Raw genomic sequence first — 25,508 nt, 5'->3', positions numbered from 1 at the left:
TAAGTAGTGATTACTCAACCTGCTCTTTAACTTGATTTTATGTTTTTACAGACAAATCATATAAAATCTTTTTGCTATGAAAGGGGGAATAGATCAAGAAATGTCGCACTTCAATAGCTACAGCTGCTTAGGTGTGCAATTAGGTGACTTTTTCAAATGATAATTATTAGGTTCCAAATTAATTCTCTTCTTAAACAGAGTGTATATTTAACACGAGATTTTACATAAAGATTAACTTCATATATCAAAGGTTTTGACACCATAGTAGATATGAACAGAGATCTAACTCATTCACAAAAATTTAAAAATTTCTCAATCTTTGTTCTTTATTTTGTCCCATTTATTAAAATACAAAGGCCATTTGATTAATTTCTTAACTAAATCTCCTGAAAAATTAAAATGGATCTCCTAAGCAGGCATTTTGGTCACCTTAACAATTGGCATACACTAGACTCTCTTTTTTCTCCATTTACAACATGCCCTCTAGCTGAACAATTGTAAATCTGCTTTTTGTTTCCTAAACAACTAAATATAAAATAGTTGTATAAAAGTTGTTTTGCTCATTTTATATAATTCCACGTTGTTTTATTACTTAGATTGAATATGATTGACAAATCATCTGCTTACTCTAAATCTAGTTATTTCTATTCCACCATATTACCTTCCTCACAAAAAGTGAAAAGTTTTGCTACCATACTAAAGTATTTGATATTTTACATAAAGTTCTACATCTTCCAGGAAGACAGACTCTGGAAAGTTGGAAAAAACATTGTTATAAAAGTCAGACGATCCTATCTCATCATTTATAGGTTATGCGACTGAGAAAAATTAATGAATCTTGTGAGGCCTTAGTTTCTTTACTTTGTAATGAGAATTATAACGCTAGATTTATCTAGTCCACAGAGCTTTTATGAGCATCAATTCAGAAATGTTATTAAAGTACTTTGAAAATTTTCCACACAAAAGTAGAATTGACCTTAATATTATTATAAGAAGTGCAATATTATACATACTACATATTGTAGCAAATTAATATCTCTAAACTTTTAATGTTAAAATGTAGTTAATTACTTCTGCTTACAGGTATGAAAGAATTCCCAAATGCAGTACTGAGAAGAGAAAAAAAGGCAACTGGAATGTATGACACCAACAAAAATATTTTTCTTTTTGAATTAAAAATAAGAATACTGGGGACTTCCCTCATGGTGCAATGCTTAAGAATCCACATGCCAATGAAGGGGACACGGGTTCGATCCCTGGTCCGGGAAGATCCCATGTGCCGGGGAGCAACTAAGCCTGTGAGCCACAACTACTGAAGCCCATGTGCCTAAAGCCCATGCTCTGCAACAAAAGCCACTGCAATGAAAAGCCTGTGCACCACAACGAAGAGTAGCCCTCACTCGATGCAACTAGAGAAAGCCTGCATGCAGCCACAAAGACCCAACGCAGCCATAAATAAATAAGCAAGTAAGTAAGTAAGTAAGTAAGAATCCTGGAACGTTATACCTTAGGTTTGGGGAGGTTAGGCAATTGTTGAAAAGTCAATATGGATACTGGATTTAATCTCCTACCTTAACTAGGAAGCTGAACAAAATATATTAAACGGCAGTTTTCACATACTGGTCAACAGGCAACATAGAATAAGATGAGAGAAGGATAACAATCGAAGTAAACTTTAGTTTAAACTAAGTGTTCTAGCTTACTGAATGGAGAGATTTCCCAGGCTAGAGCACAGGAAACTTCAACTCAAGGAGAGATCAGAAGTCTCACCAAACCGAGGAGACAGAAATCAGAGTCTTATGTGGCAAAAACAGAATTTATGAGGCAAAATACTGGAGAGAAGAGAGCTGCATAGATAGAATACACCAGAGATTTACAGAACGGTTCTCTTGAAATTTTGTCTGGGTACTGATCTGTGCATCCATGTGAATAAACTACCCCAGGTTTGGGAACAAACCACCAAAAGGATAAAGCAGAACAATTCACAAAGCTCATACAAGGCTGAGAATATTTCATGTCACTACCAGCCAAACTGCTGAGATCTCCAACTACATGGGAAAACAGATATAGGGGTGTCACTTTAGTAGTGGGAACAAATTAGCCATAAACTAAACTAAAGGCTTTTCTAGACCCACCCTAAAAAAGCTTAAAAACAATGATTCTAAGTAACATAACTTCCTTCCAGATAACTATCTATTGAAAAGAATCCAACAAAATATCACCATAAATGTAAAATTCACAATGTTAACTATATGAAAAGTAGTAGGTATCAAGAAAAAGACTGATAACCAGAGGAAAAAAGTAAATCACCAGAAACATACCTAGAAATAAAACAGATGATAAAATTATCAGAAAAGGATATTAAAAATGCTTTGGAAAATATATTCCAGATATTCAAGAAGGCTGAGGAAAATATGAATGTGATAAAGTGAGAATTAGAAGATATTAAAAAGACTCAAATTTTGAGAGATTATTTTATCATTTCAGATATATTTTTATCTGAATATTAGACATCATAGCAGAGAAGAATAGTGAACTTGAATAAATAGCAATAGAAAATTTCCAAAAAGAAACATGAGAGAGAAGAAAACCCCAAAGCATCACTGACCCCTGGGACAAAATTGAGCAGTCTAGAATAAATGTAATTGGAGCCTCAGAAAGGAAGATCAGCAGAAAACATATTTAAAGCAATGAAGCCAAATAGCAAAATGATAGCCAAACTTGGTAACAGTAAACCTAAAGATCCAAGAAACTCAAAGGATCCTAAGCAGAATAAACATAAAGAAAAATACATCATCACATTGTTGAAAACTAGTGATAGAGAAAAAATGTTAAAAGCAGCCAGAGAGAAAAGATATATTTCCTACACAGAGGCAAAGATAAGAATGATGAAATCTACTCCTTGGAAACTACACAGTCCAAAATGACACGACATCTTGAAAGCAACAAATGATAATAATGGGTCAAAATAACATTCTATACTCAGCACATATCTTTCAAATGGTGAAATACAGATTTTTACTCATGAATAAAAATCTGAGGGAATTAATCACTAGGAGACATGTACTATAAGAAATAATAAAGGAGGAGATTGGTTCAAGATAGCGGAGTAGAAGGACACGCTCTCACTTGCTCTTTCGAGAACACCAGAATCACAACTAACTGCTTCCTGTCCAATCATCGACAGGAAGACACTGGAACTCACCAAAAGAGATACCCCACATGCAAAGACAAAGGAGAAGCTGCAATGAGATGATAGGAGGGGCGCTATCACAATAAAATCAAACCCCATAACTGCTGGGTGGGTGACTCACAAACTGGAGAACACTTATACCACAGAAGTCCACCCACTGGAGTGAAGGTTCTGAGCCCCACGTCAGGCTTCCCAACCTGGGGGTCCGGCAATGGGAGGAGGAATTCCTAGAGAATCAGACTTTGAAGGCTAGTGGGATTTGATTGCAGGACTTTGGCAGGACTCAGGGAAACAGACTCCACTCTTGGAGGGCACACACAAAGTAGTATGCACATCGGGACCCAGGGGAAGGAGCAGTGACCCCATAGGAGACTGAACCAGACCTACCTGCTAGTGTTGGAGGGTCTCCTGCAGAGACGGGGGGGCAGCTGTGGCTCACCAAGGGACAAGGACACTGGCAGCAGAAGTTCTGGGAAGTACTCCTTGGCATGAGCCCTCCCAGAGTCTGCCATTAGCCCCACCAAAGAGCCGGGGTAGGCTCCAGTGTTGGGTCACCTCAGGCCAAACAGCCAACAGGGAGGGAACCCAGCCCCACCCATCAGCAGACAAGTGGATTAAAGTTTTACTGAGCTCTGCCCACCAGAGCAACAGCCAGCTATACCCACCACCAGTCCCTCCCATCAGGAAACTTCCACAAGCCTCTTAGATAGCCTCATCCACCAGAGGGCAGACAGCAGAAGCAAGAAGAAGAACTACAATCCTGCAGCCTGTGGAATAAAAACCACATTCACAGAACGATAGACAAGATGAAAAGGCAGAGGGCTATGTACCAGATGAAGGAACAAGATAAAAACCCAGAAAAACAACCAAACGAAGTGGAGATAGGCAACCTTCCAGAAAAAGAATTCAGAATAATGATAGTGAAGATGATCCAGGACCTCGGAAAAAGAATGGAGGCAAAGATCAAGAAGATGAAAGAAATGTTTAATAAAGACCAAGAAGAATTAAAGAACAAACAGAGATGAACAATACAATAACTGAAATGAAAAATACACTAGAAGGAATCAATAGCAGAATAACTGAGGCAGAAGAACGGATAAGTGACCTGGAAGACAGAATGGTGGAATTCACTGCTGCAGAACAGAATAAAGAAAAACGAATGAAAAGAAATGAAGACAGCCTAAGAGACCTCTGGGACAGCATCAAACACAACAACATTCACATTATAGGGGTCCCAGAAGGAGAAGAGAGAGAGAAAGGACCCAAGAAAATATTTGAATAGATTAGAGTTGAAAACTTCCCTAACATGGGAAAGGAAATAGCCACCCAAATCCAGGCAGTGCAGAGAGTCCAATACAGGACAAACCCAAGGAGAAACATGCCAAGACACATAGTAATCAAATTGGCAAAAATTAAAGACAAAGAAAAATTATTGAAAGCAACAAGGGCAAAACGACATATAACATACAAGGGAACTCCCATAAGGTTAACAGCTGATTTCTCAGCAGAAACTCTACAAGCCAGAAGGGAGTGGCATGATGAAAGGGAAGAACCTACAACCAAGATTACTCTACCCAGCAAGGATCTCATTGACATTCAATGGAGAAATCAAAAATTTTACAGACAAGCAAAAGCTAGGAGAATTCAGCCCACCAAACCAGCTCTACAACAAATGCTAAAGGAACTTCTCTAAGTGGGAAACACAAGAGAAGAAAAGGACCTACAAAAATAAACCCAAGATATTTTTTGATCCACCTCCTAGAGTAATGGAAATAAAAACAAAAATAAACAAATGGGACCTAATGAAACTTAAAAGCACAGCAAAGGAAACCGTAAACAAGACGAAAAGACAACCCTCAGAATGGGAGAAAATATTTGCAAACGAAGCAACTGACAAGGGATTAATCTCCAAAATATATAAACAGCACATGCAGCTCAATATTAAAAAAACAAAAAACCCAATCCAAAAATGGGCAGAAGACCTAAATAGACATTTCTCCAAAGAAGACATACAGATGGCCAACTAACACATGAAAAGCTGCTCAACATCACTAATCATTAGAGAAATGCAAATCAAAACTACAATGAGGTATTTCCTCATACCAGTTAGAATGGGCATCATCAGAAAATCTACAAACAACAAATGCTGGAGAGGGTGTGGAGAAAAGGGAACGCTCTTGCACTGTTGGTGGGAATGTAAATTGATACAGCCACTATGGAGAACAGTATGGAGGTTCCTTAAAGAACTAAAAATAGAATTACCATATGACCCAGCAATCCCACTACTGGGCATATACCCAGAGAAAACCCTAATTCAAAAAGACACATGCGCCCCAATGTTCATTTTGCAGCACTATTTACAATAGCCAGATCATGGAAGCAACCTAAATGCCCATCGACAGATGAATGGATAAAGAAGTTGTGGTACATATGTACAATGGAATATTACTCAGCCATAAAAAGGAACGAAATTGGGTCATTTGTAGAGACGTGGATGCATCTAGAGACTGTCATACAGAGTGACGTAGTCAGAAAGAGAAAAACAAATATCGTATATTAACGCATATATGTGGAACCTAGAAAATGGTGCAGATGAACTGGTTTGCAGAGCAGAAATTGAGACACAGATGTAGAGAACAAAACGTGTGGACACCAAGGGGGGAAAGTGGCAGGGGGTGGGGGTGGGGGTGTGCTGAATTGGGAGATTGGGATTGACGTGTATACACTGATGTGCATAAAATGGATGACTAATAACCTCTAATATAAACAAACAAACAACTAATACTAAACTTTCTTTGGGTTATTTGTATGGAAATATGTTAATATAAATGTTTCAGACATTACATGAAATTTCTAAAAATCTTATATGTGCTGGTATAATGTTATAAGTCATAATTCTAGTTATTACTTTAAAATGTGTATCTCAGAATAACCAAATTTCCTTGTCAATTGCATTATTATGAACTTTCATCAAATCTTTAACCGTGGTCATTTTTAAGTCTTTTGTCATTTACAGACAGTTCTGGGTGTATTCTGATGCTTTTGCAAATATGTTCCTATAAAAGGGTTTCATCTTCAAGGAATTCATGGAAAAGACTCTGACAAGTACAGGTTTCTGGTAACTGACTATACTGCTGAACTGAATGAATAAGCATTTTCAGAACTCTGATGGAAAACTGATGAACTCATAAAAGTGCTAACAAAAGATCAAGATGAAAAAAAAAATTAATTACACGGGACTGAGTGAACTGCTGAGGATGATTAATTCTTTTGACTTTCTGTTTGAATATATATATATATATACACATAAATATGTACTATTTGCTCAACTCCTAAATATACACTTTTCACATTTTAATGTTCTTAAAAAAAAAAAGGATGACTAATAAGAAAATAAATAAACATTAAAATTTAAAAAAGCATTTCCAACATAAAATAGAGCAAAAAAGGGAATGAAATGGTGCCATTTGCAGCAGCATGGGTGGACTTGGATGGCATTATGCTAAGTGAAATAAGTCAGACAGAGAAAGACAAATACTACGTGTTATCACTTATATGTGGAATCGAAAAAAATACAACTAGTGAACATAACAAAAAAGAAGCAGACTCAACAGATAAGGAGAACAAACTAGTGGTTACCAGTGGGAAGAGAAGGGGAGGGGTGGGGGAGTAGGAAGTATAAACTATTGGGTGTAAGATAGGCTCCAGGATGTATTGTACAACATGGGGGATGCAGCCAATATTTTGTAATAACTGTAAATGGAAAGTAACCTTTAAATATTGTATATAAAAACTAGAGCAACTGTACTGTAGGAACACAATATGCCTTCTAATCCCTTGTATGTAAAATAGCTACCCTATTCTCCATAGCATTATCTTGTTCTAGAATTTTTTGTCCTGTCAGTATTGATAACTTATCTTTAAATAGCTGAAGTATTAAAAAAATAATAATAAAGGAAGTCCTTTAGGCAGAAGAAAAATGATTCCAGATTAAAATATGGATCTACACTAAGTAATGAAGAACACCATAAGTGGTTAAGTATGTGGATTAATATTAAAGACTTATTTCTTCAAAAAATCATTGATCACTTAAAATGCAAATAACAATGTATTGTGGGACTTCTTATAACATGATAGAAATAAAATATATGGCAACAGTAGTACTAAGAACAGGAAGAGAGATAGAAGTATACTGTTAAAGGATTCTTATATGTGAAATGGTATAATGCTGTTTATTTATTTGAAATTAAAGATATATATAATATACATAATAAACCAAAGAGCAAAATGTAAATTAAAAAAGTTTTTTAATTAAAATTTAAAACTTAAATACTTAGGACAATAGGAGATAAAATAGAATCATTAAAAGATACCATAAAAAAGGAAAAAATGCAAGAACAAATGGGACAAATAGAAAATAGAAAAATCTTTTCACTCAAGGCAACAATAGGGATAATCACATTAAAGTCAATAAATGGTCTATACACTCCAATTAAGGGCAGAGATTGCCTGAGTGGAAAAAAAAATTCAGATCCAATATATGTTGCCTACAACAAATCCAGTTTAAAAATAAACTAAAAGAATGGAAAACGTATACCATGAAAACACTAATTAAATGAAGGCTGAAGTGGCTATATTAATGGATCATTAATATAGACAAAGTATACGTCAGAACAAGAAAAATTTTGAGAGATAAATAGGGAGAATGATTATGAAGTCAATTCATCAAGAAGATATAGCAACCCTATATGTGGATTCATCTGGTAATAGACCTTCAAAATACATGGAGAAATACTGAGAGTTAGAAGGAAAAACAGACATATCTACAATTAAGGCTGAGGATGCAAACGTTCTTCTTTCAATAATCGATAGAATTATTAGGCAAAAAATAATTAGTCAGAATACAGAAGTTCTAAACAACACTGTTGACATCCTTGACTAAACTGAAGTTTATAGAACTCTCCATGCAATACTCATAATAGCATCAAAATTATAAAATAGGTATAAATTTAACAACACATGTAGAAAACATGTACACTGAAAATTATAAACCATTGCTGAGGGAAATGAAAGAAGACCTAAATAAAGAGATGTACCTTGATCAATGGTCAGAAAACTCAATATTGTTAATTTTCCCCAAATTGATCTACAAAGTGCAAGCAATTCCAAACAAAATGCCAGCAGACTTTTTTTGTTTAAGAAATTGAAACACGATTCTAAACTATGTATGAAAATGCAGTGATCTAGAATAGCCCAAACGGTTTTGAAAAATAAAAAAAGTTTAAGGAGCTACACTATAAAATTTCAAGGCATACTCTAAAGCTACAGGAATCACGATAGGCTGGTATTGAAAAAGTATTGAAAAAATAATAAACATAAATATTAGTGGAATGGAACAATATCCACAAACAAACTCACACAAAAATGACAATATTTGGCAAAAGTGCTATGGCAACTCAGAGGAAAGATAATATTTTCAATAAATGATAAAACAATTAGATACCCGCAAATTAAAAATGGAGCCTTAACTTTCACCTTTCATAAAACGCAAAAATTAACTTAAAATGGATCAGAAGAAAATCATAGTAATCTGGGGTTAGACAACAGTTTAAAAGGGCATGAAAAGCACAAACCATAAAATAAAAAATTGATAACCTGCATGACATCAAAATTAAATCATTTTGCTCTACAAAAGATACCATTAACAAAATGAAAAGATTAGCCACAGACTGAGAGAAGACATTTGGAAAATACATATCTTATTCAAAATATTTACAGAACTCCCAGTAATAATAAGACAACTTGATTTAAAAAGTAGGTAAGGGGGCTTCCCTGGTGGCGCAGTGGTTGAGAATCTGCCTGCTAATGCAGGGAACGCGGGTTCGAGCCCTGGTCTGGGAGGATCCCACATGCCGCGGAGCGGCTGGGCCCGTGAGCCACAATTACTGAGCCTGCGCGTCTGGAGCCTGTGCTCCGCAACAAGAGAGGCCATGATAGTGAGGGGCCCGCGCACCGCGATGAAGAGTGGCCCCCGCTTGCCACAACTAGAGAAAGCCCTCGCACAGAAACGAAGACCCAACATAGCCAAAACACAAACAAACAAAAAAAATAAAAAAAATAAAAAATAAAAAAAAATAAAAATAAAAAAATAAAAAGTAGGTAAAAGATTTGAACAGACATTTCACCCAACAAGATGCACAAATGTGAAAAAAGCACTTGAAAGATGCTGAACATCATTAGTTACTAGGAATATGTAAATTAAAATCACTATTAGATACCAGTGAACCCATCAGAGTAGATAAAATTGAAAAGATCGACAATATGAAGTGTTGAAAAGAATGTGGAAAAACCAAAACCCTCATACATTGCTAGTTGGAATACAAAATGATATAACCTCTTTATAAAATAGTTTATCCTGTCTCATAAACATATACTTACCATATGACTCAGTAATTCTGCTCTTATTTACTCAAGAAAATACAAATGAAAAATACACTGGAAGGAATCAATAGCAGAATAAATGAGGCAGAAGAACAGATAAGTGAGCTGGAAGACAGATTGGTGGAAATCACGGCCATGGAACAGAATAAAGAAAAAAGAATGAAAAGAAATGAGCACAGTCTCAAAGACCTCTGCGATAACATTAAATGCACCAACATTCACATTATATGTATCCCAGAAGGAGAGGAGAGAAAGGCCCTGAGAAAATATTTGCAGACATAATAGCCAAAAAATTCCCTAACATGGGAAAGGAAATACTCAAGTCCAGGAAGCACAGATAGTCCCATACAGGATAAAACCAAGGAGGAACACCCCAAGACACATATTAATCAAGCTGACAAAAAATAAAGACAGAGAAAATATTAAAAGCAAAAGGGAAAAGCAACAAATAACATACAAAGGAATGCCCAACATGGTTATCAGCTGATTTTTCAGCAGAAACTCTGCAGGCCAGAAGGCGGTGGCATGATATATTTAAAGTGATGAAAGGGGAAAACCTATAACCAAGAATACTCTACCCAGCAAGGCTCTCACTCAGATTCAGTGGAGAAATCAAAAGCTTTACAGACAAGCAGAAGCTAAGAGAATTCAGTACCACCAAACCAGCTTTACAACAAATGCTAAAGGAACTTCTCTAGGCAGAAAAGAAAAGGCCACGACTAGAAACAAGAACATTACAAATGGGAAAGCACATCAGTAAAGGCAAACATATAGTAAAGGTAGGAAAATATACACACACAAATATGATCGCAAAACCAGCAGTTGTGAGAAGAGGAGAGCACAAATGCAGGATATTGGAAAGGCATTTGAAAGTAAGAAACCAGCAACTTAAAAAAATCTTGTATATATACAGACTGCTATATCAAAACCTCATGGTAACTGCAAACGAAAAACCTACAATAGATACACACACAAAACAGAAAAATCAATCCAAACACAACTCTCTTCTCTTGTGATTTGATAGTCAACAAGAGACAAGAACAAAAGAGAAAGGGAAGAAAAAAGAACTACAGAAACAAATCCTAAACAATTAACAGAATGGCAATAAGAACATATATATTGATAATTACCTTAAATGTAAATGCTCCAACCAAAAGGCTGGCCAAATGGATACAAAAACTAGACCCATATATATGCTGTCTATAAGAGACCCACTTCAGATCTAGGGACACATACAGCCTGAAAGTGAGAGGATGGAAAAAGGTATTCCATGCAAATGGAAATCAAAAGAAAGCTGGAGTAGCAATACTCACATCAGACAAAATCGACTTTAAGATAAAGTCCATTACAAGGGACAAAGAAGGACACTACATAATGACCAAGGGATCAATCCAAGAAGAAATTATAACAATTGTAAATATATATGCATCCAACATAGGAGCACCTCAATATGTAAAGCTAATACTAACAGCCATAAAAGGAGAAATCAACAGTAACACAAAAATAATAGTGGGGGACTTTAACACCCCACTTACATCAATGGACTGATCATCCAGACAGAAAATCAGTAAGGAAACATGGGCCTTAAATGACATATCAGACCAGACGAACATTCCATCCAAAAGCAGGAGAATACACATTCTTCTCAAGTGCACATGGAACATTCTCAAGGATAGATCACATGCTGGGCCACAAAGTGAGCCTTGGTAAATTTAAGAAAACTGAAATCATATCAAGCATATTTTCCAGCCACAACACTATGAGATTAGAAATCAACTACAAGAAAAAAATTGTAAAAATCACAAACACGTAGAGGTTAAACAATATGTTACTAAAAAACCAATGGATCACCAAAGAAATCAGAGAGGAAATAAAAAAATACCTAGAGACAAATGAAAACAAAAACACAATGATCCAAAACCTATGGGATGCAGCAAAAGCAGTTCTAAGAGGGAAGTTTATAGAAATACAATCTTACCTCAGGAAATAAGAAAAATCTCAAATAAACAACCTTACACCTTAAGCAACGAGAGAAAGAAGAAAAAACAAAACCCAAAGTTAGTAGAAGGAAAAGAAATCATACAGATCAGAGAAGAAATAAATGAAATAGAGATGAAGAAAACAGTAGAAAAGATCAATGAAACTAAAAGCTGGTTCTTGAAAAGATAAAATTGATAAACCTTTATCCAGACTCATCAAGGAAAAAAGGGGAAAGTGCTCAAATCAATAAAAGTAGAAATGAAAAAGGTGCAGTTACAACTGACACCACGGAAATACAAAGGATCATAAGAGATTACTACAAACAACAGTATGTCAATAAAATGGACAACCTGGAAGAAATGGACAAACTCTTAGCAAGGTACAACCTTCAAAGACTGAATCAGGAAGAAATAGAATATACAAACAGACCAATCACAGCACTGAAATTGAAACAGTGATTTAAAAACTTCCAACAAAAGTCCAGGACCAGATGGCTTCACAGGTGAATTTTATCAAATATTTGGAGAAGAATTAACACCTATCCTTCTGAAACTCTTTCAAAAAATTTCAGAAGAAGGAACAGTCCCATACTCATTCTATGAGGCTACCATCACCCTGATGCCAAATCCAGACAAAGATATCACAAAAAAAGAAAATTACAGGCAAATATCACTGATGATCATAGACACAAAAATTCTCAACAAAGTGCTAGTAAACCGAATCCAACAATACATTAAGACGATCATACACCAAGATCAAGTGGGATTTATTCCAGGGATGCAAAGATTCTTCAATATCCACAAATCAATCAATGTGATATACCTCATCAACAAATTGAAGAATAAAAACCATATGATCTCAATAGATGTAGTAAAAGCTTTTGACAAAATTCAACACCCAATTATGATAAAAACTCTCCAGCAAGTGGGCACAGAGAGGGAACATACCTCAACATAATTAAGGCCATATATGCCATATATTTCCAAATTGGAAAAGAAGAAATAAAACTGTCACTGTTTGCAGATGACATGATACTATACATAGAAAATCCTAAAGATGCTACCAGAAAACTACTAGATCTCATCAATGAATTCAGTAAAGTTGCAGGATACAAAATTAATACACAGAAACCTGTGGCATTTCTTTTTTTTTTTTTTTTAAACATCTTTATTGAAGTATAATTGCCTTACAATGGTGTGTTAGCTTCTGCTTTATAACAAAGTGAATCAGTTATACATATACAATATGTTCCCATTTCTCTTCCCTCTTGCATCTCCCTCCCTCCCACCCTCCCCATCCCACCCCTCTAGGTGGTCACAAAGCACCGAGCTGATCTCCCTGTGCTATGCGGCTGCTTCCCACTAGCTATCTATTTTACATTTGGTAGTGTATATATGTCCATGACACTCTCTCACCCTGTCACATCTCACCCCACCCCCTCCCCATATCCTCAAGTCCATTCTCTAGTAGGTCTGTGTCTTTATTCCCGTCTTGCCACTAGGTTCTTCATGGCCTTTTTTTTTTTTTTTCCTTAGATTCCGTATATATGTGTTAGCATACTGTATTTGTTTTTCTCTTTCTGACTTACTTCACTCTGTATGACAGACTCTAACTCCACCCACCTCATTACAAATACCTCCATTTCATTTCTTTTTATGGCTGAGTAATATTCCATTGTATATATGTGCCACATCTTCTTTATCCATTCATCTGTCGATGGACATTTAGGTTGCTTCCATGTCCTGGCTATTGTAAATAGAGCTGCAATGAACATTTTGGTACATGACTCTTTTTGACCTATGGTTTTCTCAGGGTATATGCCCAGTAGTGGGATTGCTGGGTCGTATGGTAGTTCTATTTGTAGTTTTTTAAGGAACCTCCATACTGTTCTCCATAGTGGCTGTATCAATTTACATTCCCACCAACAGTGCAAGAGTGTTCCCTTTCCTCCACACCCTCTCCAGCATTTATTGTTTCTAGATTTTTTGATGATGGCCATTCTGACCGGTGTGAAATGATATCTCATTGTAGTTTAGATTTGCATTTCTCTAATGATTAATGATGTTGAGCATTCTTTCATGTGTCTGTAGGCCATCTGTATATCTTCTTTGGAGAAATGTCTATTTAGGTCTTCTGCCCATTTTTGGATTGGGTTGTTCGTTTTTTTGTTATTGAGCTGCATGAGCTGCTTGTAAATCTTGGAGATTAATCCTTTGTCAGTTGCTTCATTTGCCAATATTTTCTCCCATTCTGATGGTTGTCTTTTGGTCTTGTTTATGGTTTCCTTTGCTGTGCAAAAGCTTTTAAGTTTCATTAGGTCCCATTTGTTTATTTGTGTTCTTATTTCCATTTCTCTGGGAGCTGGGTCAAAAAGAATCTTGCTGTGATGTATGTCATAGAGTGTTCTGCCTATGTTTTCCTCTAAGAGTTTGATAGTGTCTGCCCTTACACTTAGGTCTTTAATCCAATTTGAGTTTATTTTTGTGCATGGTGTCAGGGAGTGTTCTAATTTCATACTTTTACATGTACCTGTCCAATTTTCCCAGCACCACTTATTGAAGAGGCTGTCTTTTCTCCACTGTATGTGCTTGCCTCCTTTATCAAAGATAAGGTGACCATATGTGTGTGGGTTTATCTCTGGGCTTTCTATCCTGTTCCATTGATCTGTATTTCTGTTTTTGTGCCAGTACCAAACTGTCTTGATTACTGAAGCTTTGTAATATAGTCTGAAGTCAGGGAGCCTGATTCCCCCAGCTCCATTTTTCGTTCTCAAGATTGCTTTGGCTATTCGGGGTCTTTTGTGTTTCCATACAAATTGTGAAATTTTTTGTTCTAGTTCTGTGAAAAATGCCAGTGGTAGTTTGATAGGGATTGCATTGAATCTGTAGATTGCTTTGGGTAGTAGAGTCATTTTCACAATGTTGATTCTTCCAATCCAGGAACATGGTATATCTCTCCATCTATTTGTATCATCTTTAATTTCTTTCATCAGTGTCTTATAATTTTCTGCATACAGGTCTTTTGTCTCCTTAGGTAGGTTTATTCCTAGATATTTTATTCTTTTTGTTGCAATGGTAAACGGGAGTGTTTTCTTAATTTCACTTTCAGATTTTTCGTCATTAGTGTATAGAAATGCAAGAGATTTCTGTGCATTAATTTTGTATCCTGCTACTTTATCAAATTCATTGATTAGCTCTAGGAGTTTTCTGGTAGCATCTTTAGGATTCTCTATGTATAGTATCATGTCATCTGCAAACAGTGACAGCTTTACTTCTTCTTTTCCAATTTGGATTCCTTTTATTTCTTTGTCTTCTCTGATTGCTGTGGCTAACACTTCCAAAACTATGTTGAATAATAGTGGTGAGAGTGGGCAACCTTGTCTTGTTCCTGATCTTAGTGGAAATGGTTTCAGTTTTTCACCATTGAGGACAATGTTGGCTGTGGGTTTGTCATATATGGCCTTTATTATGTTGAGGAAAGTTCCCTCTATGCCTACTTTCTGCAGGGCTTTTATCATAAATGGGTGTTGAATTTTGTCGAAAGCTTTCTCTGCATCTATTGAGATGATCATATGGTTTTTCTCCTTCAATTTGTTAATATGGTGTATCACATTGATTGATTTGCGTATATTGAAGAATCCTTGCATTCCTGGGATAAACCCCACTTGATCATGGTGTATGATCCTTTTAATGTGCTGTTGGATTCTGTTTGCTAGTATTTTGTTGAGGATTTTTGCATCTATGTTCATCAGTGATATGGCATTTCTATACACTAACAATGAAAGATCAGAAAGAGAAATTAAGGAAACAATCCCATTTACCATTGCATCAAAAAGAATAAAATACCTAGGAATAAACCTATCTAAGGAGGCAAAAGAGCTGTACTCTGAAACCTCTTAAGATATTGATGAAAGAATTTGAAGATGACACAAACAGTTGGAAAGATACGCCATGTTCTTGGACTGGAAGAATCAATATTGTCAAAATGACTATACTACCCAAGGCAATATACAGATTTAATGCAATCCCTATCAAATTACCAATGGCATTTTTCGCAGGAGTAGAACAAAACATTTTACAATTTGTATGGAAACACGAAAGACCCCAAATAGCCAAAGCAATCCTGAGAAAGAAAAACAGCTGGATGAATCAGGCTCCCTGACTTCAGGCTATATTACAAAGCTACAGTCATCAAAACAGTATGGTACTGGCAGAAAAACAGAAATACAGATTAATGGACCTGGACAGAAAGCCCAGAAATAAACCCATGAACCTATGGTCAATTAATCTACAACAAAGAAGGCAAGAATATACAATGGAGAAAACACAGCCTGCTCAATAAGTGATGCTGGGAAAACTGGACAGCTATAAGTAAAAGAATGAAATTAGAACATTCTCTAATTCCATACACAAATATGGATTAAAGACCTAAATATAAGACTGGATACTACAGAACTCTTAGAGGTAAACATAGGCAGAACACTCTTTGACATAAATGGCAGCAGTATCTTTTAGGATCTACCTCCTACAGTAATAAAAATTAAAATAAACAAATGGGACCTCATTAAAGTTAAAGCTTTTGCACAGCAAAGGAAACCATAAACAAAACGAAAAGACAACCCACAGAATGGGAGAAAATATTTGGAAATGAAGCCACTGACAAGGGATTAATCTCCAAAATCTACAAACAGCTCATGCCACTCAATATCAAAAAAACAAATAACCTCATCAAAAAATGGGCAGAAGATCTAAACAGACATTTCTTCAAAGAAGTCATAGAGATGGCCAAAAAGCACGTGAAAAGATGCTCAACATTCCTAATTACTAGAGAAATGCAAATCTAAAGCACAATGAGGTATCACCTCACACCTGTCAGAATGGCCATTATCAAAAAGTCTACAAATAATAAATGCTGAAGAGGGTGTGGAGAAAAGGGGACCCTTTGACAATGTTGGTGGTAATGTATAGATAAATTGGTATAACCACTATAGAGAACAGTATGGAGGTTCCTAAAAAAATTAAAAATAATACTTCCATATGATCCAGCAATCCCACTCCTGGGCATATATCTGGAGAAAACCATGGTTCAAAAGGATACATTCACCCCAGTGTTCATTGCAGCACTATTTACAATAGCCAAGACTTGGAAACAACCTAAATGTCCATTGACAGATGAATGGATAAAGAAGATATGGTACATATATACAATGGAATATTACTCAGCCATAAAAAAGAACAAAATAATGCCATTTGCAGCAACACAGATGGACCTAGAGATTATCATACTAAGTCAGACAGAGAAAGACAAATATCATATGATATCACTTATATGTGGAAACTAAAAAGATGATGCAAATGAACTTATTTACAAAACAGAAACAGACTCACAGACTTCAAAAACAAATTTATGGTTTTCAAAGGGGAAAGGTGTGTGGGTTGGATAAATTAGGAGGTTGAGATTAACATATACACACTACTATATATAAAATATATAATCAACAAGGACCTACTGTATAGCACAGGGAACTCTACTCAATATTCTGTAATAATCTATATTAGAAAAGAATCTGAAAAAGAATGGATCTATGTATATGTATAACTGAACCACTTTGCTGTACACCTGAAACTAACAGAACATTGTAAATCAACTATACCTCAATATAAAAAACATTAAATTAAAAAAAAAAATACCACCAAAATGGCAGTCTGAAAGAATCACAGCTAGAGTTATAGAGTTGTGGATTGTGGTCCCTAATAGTGTTCTGGAGAGAAACGGACAGAGAACAATAGGTAGAGAAAAAAATACTTTTAATTGGATATTTTGGTTAACCTACACAAAAGGTAATTTCACTGAGAAAAAAGTGTGTAATTTTTTTTCTTCCAATATTTTGTAGGTGAGGAAATTCAAAAGAAAATACTAATCAACAGGGAGATATTTTCAAGATTTGGGATTTATAATAAAAATAACTAATTTTATTAGTCCCTTCTTTGTTTCTTTAATTAATCAACATCTACCTTAAAGTCTGTGTCTTATTAAATTAGCTCTTTTAAGTTGTATGGGTTGATAAACTTTTCTATTTTATTAGTATAAAATATTTTTAAATAAAGAAATTAATATAATTTGTCTACCTTAGGAAGGAAATTAAAAGTATAGATTATAAATTCTCTACAAGTCCTATGGGCATCCTGTTCTATTTTCCATTTATAAACAATGTTAATGTATAAGCACTTACATAAGTGAAAATCAAATATTTTAAAAATATTCCTATTTCATATCTTTAAATGTATGTTGGTGCTTCAAGAAATTACTTTCCTGGGACTTCCTTGGTGGTCCAGTGGTAAAGAATCCACCTTACAATGCAGGGTATGCGGGTTTGATCTCTGGTCAGGGAACTAAGATCCCACATGCTATGGGGCAACTAAGCCAGGGCACCACAACTACTGAGCTCCCGTGCCTCAACTAGAGAGCCTGTGTGCCATAAACTACAGAGCCCATGTGCTCTGGAATCCACACACCACAACTACAGAGCCCACATGCCCTGGAGCCTCTGCGCCACAACGAGAGACACCTGCACCACAATGAAGAGCCCGCGTACCACAGTGAAAGATCCCGCATGCCTCAAAGAAGATCCCACGTGCCGCAACTAAGACCCGATATAGCCCAAAATAACTAAAATTAAATTAAAAAAAAGAAATTACTTTTCTTTCTAAAGCTGTAACTCAAAATATTGACCAAAAACAGGTTTAAATATGAGTTTCTTTAATGACTGGATACTAGATCACAACATGATAAGCAAAAATTTGCTTTTAAGTACCTTAACATTTTTGTTATTGATACATACTTAGGATAAATGCTCATGTGATATGTAGTTGATACACTCTGGAAAAATTAGACTGATTTAATAATTTCATCTTTAAAACAGCTTCGTGTTTTCTCTCTGATTTTACCACCATGTAAAAATAAACAAATAGTGCTAACATTACATTAAATTAAAATTAAAATTAAACGTTTAAGCCCAATCAAATAGAATTGGAAGCTCAGTTCCTTAGTTTTAGTAGCTTTATTTTAAGTGCTCAGTGTAGCTAGCAGTACCCTATCTTACTGCACAGATTATAGAACATTTCCTTACTGCAGAAAGTTCTATTGGACAGCTGTAAGTTATGTAAGTCTTAGGTTTATCTTCTCGTAAAAAGTCTAATTAATTTTAATTCCCTGAATTCCCAATATCAATTGTCTTGGTCAAAGAAACTAATACTATTTTAATATTATAAAATTCTGTGTTTAAAGAAATTATAAAAGACAATACCTGAATAAAATGGACTTATTCTTATAACACTACAAATCATTAGGCCTTCATGTATTGGCTCAAATTATAATTTCTAGATCTTTAATTATATTCAAGAACTTAGTTTAGTGTCAAACTGAATTTACTGATAATTTAGGATACCTGGATAATTTACAAGAAAAAGACATAGAGATAGGTATCTAGATCATAAAATCTGTTTTTTTCTTAAGCAGATGGACCTTTCTAATTATGTTAAACACTTTTCACTATGTATAAAAGACAAGGTTATGTTTTAGGGTTTCTAATTCAAAATGAGAAACGTATTGCAAGTTTTCTGCTCCGCCTAATATTTCTCTTAACACTTAGCAAAAGTTTATTTTTTACCTGCTTAAAGTGATGACCAAACAATATTCAATATTTGTCAGCTGGTCACAGTAGTGCTGATGAAATTGTTAATATTTGTTCCCCACATAACTGTTAAATAAAGCTGTAATCTAAACCCAGCTAAACTACTTCCCTTCCTGATGAAGGTGAATCACATGATCATCTAATAGCTATTGAAAATTTTAACTTGTCTCATCCTGACTTGACTGATGTTCAACTCTAATATACTATTAATTGATTGTGGTTTGTATACTTAAGAAATCAGATATATCTTATAGTTAAATATTATAATTTTAATATAAAATATCTAAAATAAAATATTCTATTACCTATACTTATTTTATTTAGATCCACTTTAATGTACTGATAGTAGGCATTCAGGGAGGCACATATTTTGATACACTGTAAAAATAAAAGGAATATCTTATTTGGATATTCCAGTTTTTAAAAAAGGAAAAGAAATTATGACTATTGGAAGTAATCTAACACCTGGGGAAAAAATCCCCTCAATTATTAAGAATAAAGCCCAGATTAATAAAGTTCTCTAGCTGATTTACAAATAAGTAGTCCTACATGCATTTACACCATTAAATAGAAAGAAGATTCATTGTCATCAGACTCTACTACAAGAATACTAAATAAGTTACTGAGGCTAAAAGGAAATGATACCAGATTAAAACTACAGAATTGGGGGCTAAACAAGGAACAGAACATTTACCAAAATAAATCATATGCTGGGTCATAACAAAATTTTCAATAAATGTTAAAGGAATGAAAAATGACAAAATATGTTCTTTCAAACACATAATTAAATTGGTAATCAATAATCATTAGGTATATAGAAAAGTCCCAAATATTTGGAAATTAAACAACACAGTTCTAAATAACCCAAGAGCAAAAAGGAAAGAAATATTTTAAACTAAATGATATTGAAAATAACAAGGCAATATTTATGGGAGGTAGCTCAAGCAGTGGTTGCAGGAAAAAATGTATTACTCTAAATGGTAATATAAGAAAGAAAACAACCATACCCCAATTTTAAAAAAAAAAGAAAGAAAGACCTGAAAGCAATTATGCAATCTTCCAGCTTAAGAAGCTAGAAAAAGAAGAGGAAATTAAATCCAAACTAAGTAGAAGGAAGAAAATAAAAATAAGAGGTTAAATTAATGAAATAGACAACAGAAAAACAATTGGGACTATTCAGAAGCCAAAAGTTGGTTCTCTGAATATATTCATAAAATTGACAGTCTCTAATAAGATTGATCAAGAAAAAAAAAGAGAGAAGATGTAAGTTACCAACATCAGAAATGAGAATCCTAGTGACATAAAAAGGATAATGAGGAAATGTTATATATAAATTTTATGTCAGCAGGACTTATAGAAATGGCTGCATATGGAGCTCAAGAAATCCTTTCCTCAAAAAGCAATGATAAAAGTGGACAAAACTGACATAAACCAGTATTTAGGCCTCTGGAAACTTCCCAAAGCATACATCAAATTGAGAATTGTTTGTTGAAGAAAATCTACTGAAACTCAGTAAAAACAGTGGAAGTCTGTGGAATTTTGGCCAGGGGCTGCTCTGATTCCTCCCTCCCCAGTTTCACGGCCCAGGTTCTACCAGAGCAAACCCAAGCCCAGATGTCTTTAGTGTTGAATTCTATCAAACATTTAAAGAAAAAGACCAATCCTTTACAAACTTTGCCAGGAAATACAAGATGGAATTCATTCTACGTAGTCAGTATTACCCTCATATCAAAGTTAGATAAAGATATCCCAAGAAAACTAGACCAGTTCCACTTCTAGGTAAATCCCCAAGAGAAATGAAAACATATGTCTACACAAAGACTTATTCATAAATGTTCATAGCAACATTATTCATAATATCCAAAAAGTATCAACAATCTAAATGTCCACGAGTTTTGACTAGAAAAATAAAATCTAGCATATCTATAAAATGAAATATTATTTAGCAATAAAAAGAAATGAAATACTGATAGATTCTACAACATGGATGAATCTCAGAAACATTATGCTAAGTTAAAGAAGCTGGATGAAACGACCACATATTAAATGATTTCATATATGCCATATGTTCAGAAAAGGCAAATCTATAGAGGTGAAAAAGAAATTAGTGGTAGGAATAAGAATTGATGACAAATTAAAGTGAGGGTCTTTTGGGGGAGTGGTTAAAAAGTTCTAAAACTTGTGTTTATGGTTTTGACAACTCTGCAAAATAACTGAACTGTAAATTTAAATGGGTGAATTTTAAGTTATATAAATTATATTAAAATAAAGTAATTTTGAAAACCACTTCAAATTATCATTATGTTTATTGCTTTTTTCATGTCTCACATGTATGACAAATCCCTTGAAAATCACATATTACTAAAATGGACACAAAGAGAAATAAAAAACCTAAATAGCCCCTGGTGCAGCCACTGTGGATAACAGTATGGAAGTTTCTCAAAAACTAAAAATAGAACTACCATGTGCCCAGCAATTCTGCTCCTAGGTATATAATACAAAAAAAAAAAAAAAATCTAAAACAAAAACACTAATTTGAAAAGATAAAGGCACCTTAGTGTTCATAGCAGCATTCTTTAGAACGGCCAAGGTATGGAAGCAACCTTAGTGTTCAACAACAGATGAATAAAAAAAGAAGATCTGGGGCTTCCCTGGTGGCGCAGTGGTTGAGAATCTGCCTGCCAATGCAGGGGACACGGGTTCGAGCCCTGGTCTGGGAAGATCCCACATGCCACGGAGCAACTAGGCGCGTGAGCCACAACTACTGAGCCTGCGCGTCTGGAGCCTGTGCTCTGCAACAAGAGAGGCCACGATAGTGAGAGGCCCGCAAAACCGCGATGAAGGGTGGCCCCTGCTTGCCGCAACTAGAGAAAGCCCTCGCACAGAAACAGAGACCCAACACAGCCAAAAATTAATTAATTAATTAATTAATTAAAAAAAAAAGATCTGGTAGATAGATATATACAATGGAATATTACTCAGCCATAAAAAAGAATGAAATTTTGCCACTTGCAGCAACATGGATGGACTTGGAGGGCATTATGCTAAGTGAAATAAGTCAGACAAAGAAAGACAAATACTGTATGATATCACTTATATGTGGAATCTAAAAAATATAAAAACTAGTGAATAAGACAAAAAAGAAGCAGAATCGCAGATACAGAGAATAAACTAGTTGTTACCAGTGGGGAGAGGGCAAGATAGGGGTAGGTGATAAATAAAAGGGTTATTATGGAATTATATGAAATCATGTGTGTGAAACTTGAAAATTGTAACGTTGGGACTTCCCTGGTGGCGCAGTGGTTAAGAATCTGCCTGCCAATGCAGGGGGCATGGGTTCAATCCCTGGTCCTGGAAGATCCCACATGCCACGGAGCAACTAACCCCGTGTGCCACAACTATTGAGCCTGCACTCTAGAGCCCGCAAGCCACAACTACTGAGTCCACATGCCACAACTACTGAAGCCCACGCACTCTAGGGCCCACGTGCTGCAACTACTGAAGCCCGCATGCTCTAGGGCCCACATGCCACAACTAATAAGCCCGCGTGCTGCAACTACTGAAGCCCGCGCATCTAGAGCCTGTGCTCCGCAACAAGAGAAGCCACTGCAAATGAGAAGCCCGTGCACCGCAACTAGAGAACATCCGTGCGCAGCAACAAAGACCCAACGCAGCCAAAAAAAAGAAAAAAGAAAATTGTAAAGCACTATAGAACTTAAAGAATCTTCCATTCAATAAAAAAAAAATTAAAAAAGGACATTTTAATGGATTTTTGTAGTATTGTTAAATTGATTTCACGAATACAATTATATATTACAACTAGAAAAAAAATAAGAAAATCTGAATAGCCCTATATCTGTTTTAAAAATTTATCTGTAATTTAAAACCTTCCCACAAAGAAAACTCTAGGCCACATGGCTTTCCTGGTTAGTTCAAGTATCTAGGAGAGAAATAATACAAATCTTTTACAAATTTTTCTGAAAACAGAGGAGGTGAGAACACTTTTCAATTCATTTTATGAGGCCTAAAAACCTTGATACCAAAACCTGACAAACACATTACAGAAACAGAAAATTAAAGGTTAACATTCCTCATCAAAAAGCTCTAAGAAATCCCTAATAAAACACTGCCATAACAGACAGAGTAATATATTAAAAGCATAACACATTATGACCAAATGGATTTTATTCTAAGACTGCAATAATAGTATACTATTTGAAAATTAATCAGTGTAATTCACCAAAGTAACAAAATAAAGGAGAAAATAATACAACCATCTTAATTGATACAGTGAACAAATTTGAGTGAATGTACAAGTCACTCATGATAAAATTTTTCAGCAAATAAGGATTAAAAGGCATCTCTGACAAATCTACAGCTAATGATATTCTTAATGGTGAAATACTGAATACTCTCCCCCAAGGTTGGTAATAAAGCAAAGTGTCCATTCTTACCATGTCTATTCAACACTGTACTAGACATAAAAACTAGAAAGTCAAAAGTAGAACTGATTTCTAGTCATAGAGACATAATTGTCTATGTATAAAATCTTAAGGAAACCACATGCAAGTACTAAGACCAATAAGTGAACTAACAAAGCTATAGGATACAAGTTAAGTATACAAAAACACTAGTGTTTCTAAATACCAGCAGTGAACAATTAGAAAATGAATTTAAAAATAATACCATTTGCAATAGTATCAACATATGCAAAATACTTTGAAATAAATTTAACAAAATATATGCAATAACAGTATACTTGCAAAATTATGGAGCAATGCTGAGATAAATTAAAGATGCCAACTAAACAGAATGCTACACCATGTTTATAGATGGGAAGACAGTAATATCAAATGCCAATTTTCCCCAAATTTTTCCATGGAATCAATATAACCTGAATCATAAACCCAGCAAGCTGTTTTGGATGAAATTGACAGGCTGATTCTAAAATGTATATGGAAATTCAGGAGTCCAGTTCTGGGCTAAAAACCTTTGTGTGATTTTTCAGTCTGACCATAGGCAATTACAAAGGCTTTACTTGGTAGGCTTCTCAAGGGAAAGCTGCCCTCGCAAGACCAGATTTAGTGCACAGCCAATGCACTGCAGTCTCTGAAGGGAGGTGCAGTCAAGGATCCAGGCCCCTCTAGCAGGTTCTGCTCTTATGTCCATTTTCATTCCTAGCTCAAGTGCCTTCATTGGTAGGTATTTTTTTCTGAGGCCTTTGCAGAAGTCTTCAGGCACCTCTGCTGATGCCTCCTCATTGGGGATGAGGGGGTACTCTGAAGATACTTTTTCCCCACTCTGACTCTGTACCTAGTACTCTTCCACTCCTAGCCCTCCCCCTTTCCCCTCTCCTCTGACCTCAAGATCCATAACACTGCCAGAGCCTTCTGTTTGGGGCAATCCCAACAGTGAGAAGACCCTTATTCCTGTGCTGATTCACTTGATCCTCAACTGATGTGCTGTTCCATAGGGGGAAAATAGAACAGGGGGCAGTTGGTGCTTTTTCCAGTTTTACTTCTTGCTTACTCTGTCAAAGTAAGTGATTGAAGTCTTCATTTTGGCTCATTGTGTTAATCAGCTACTCTGATACCTAAGGAGCTCAGCTCTCTCTCTAGCCCAGCTGTGTTTCTGACAGAAATTCAGAAGACCTGGAATAGCCAGAACAATTCTGAAAAAGTAGAACAAATTCAAAGGCCTTATACTACCTGATTTCAAGACTTACTACAAAGCTACATTAATCAAGATATTGTGATACTGGCATAGGGAATAAAATAGATTAATGGAGCAGAGTAGAGATTCTGGAAATAGATTCACAGTTGATTTTTTGACAACCATGCCAAAAGAAGTCAATGGGGAACAGAGGATCTTTTTTATCAAATGGTACTGCAACAGCTGAATATATGTGGAACAGAAAAGAAACCAACTGTTACACATCATACTCAAAATTAATTTGAGATTGCTCATACACCTAAACATAAATTCTACAGTTATAAAACTTCTGGTTAAAAAGAAACTCCTGAGGTAGGCAAAGATTTCTTAGAACACAAAAAGCAATAAACAAAAGAGAAAAATTGATAACTTAAGCTACTTCAAAATTAAAATCTGCTCATAAAAAGACACCATTAAAAACAGGTAAGGGCTTCCCTGGTGGCGCAGTGGTTGGGAATCTGCCTGCCAATGCAGGGGACACGGGTTCGA

At 35.3% G+C, this 25,508-nt stretch overlaps 1 protein-coding gene across 13 annotated transcripts in view; it reads right to left on the bottom strand.

Moving 5' to 3' along the window:
• Window positions 1–25,508, bottom strand: part of STXBP5L (syntaxin binding protein 5L) — a 382,290-nt gene that overhangs the window by 104,228 nt on the left and 252,554 nt on the right. The window lies entirely within an intron of this gene.

This window comes from Balaenoptera borealis, assembly GCF_965194805.1.
Source record: "Balaenoptera borealis genome assembly, chromosome: 5".
NCBI classification, from domain to species: Eukaryota; Metazoa; Chordata; class Mammalia; order Artiodactyla; family Balaenopteridae; genus Balaenoptera; species Balaenoptera borealis.
Note: the sequence above shows the minus strand (reverse complement) of the source record. Positions and strands in the feature narration are given on the sequence as shown.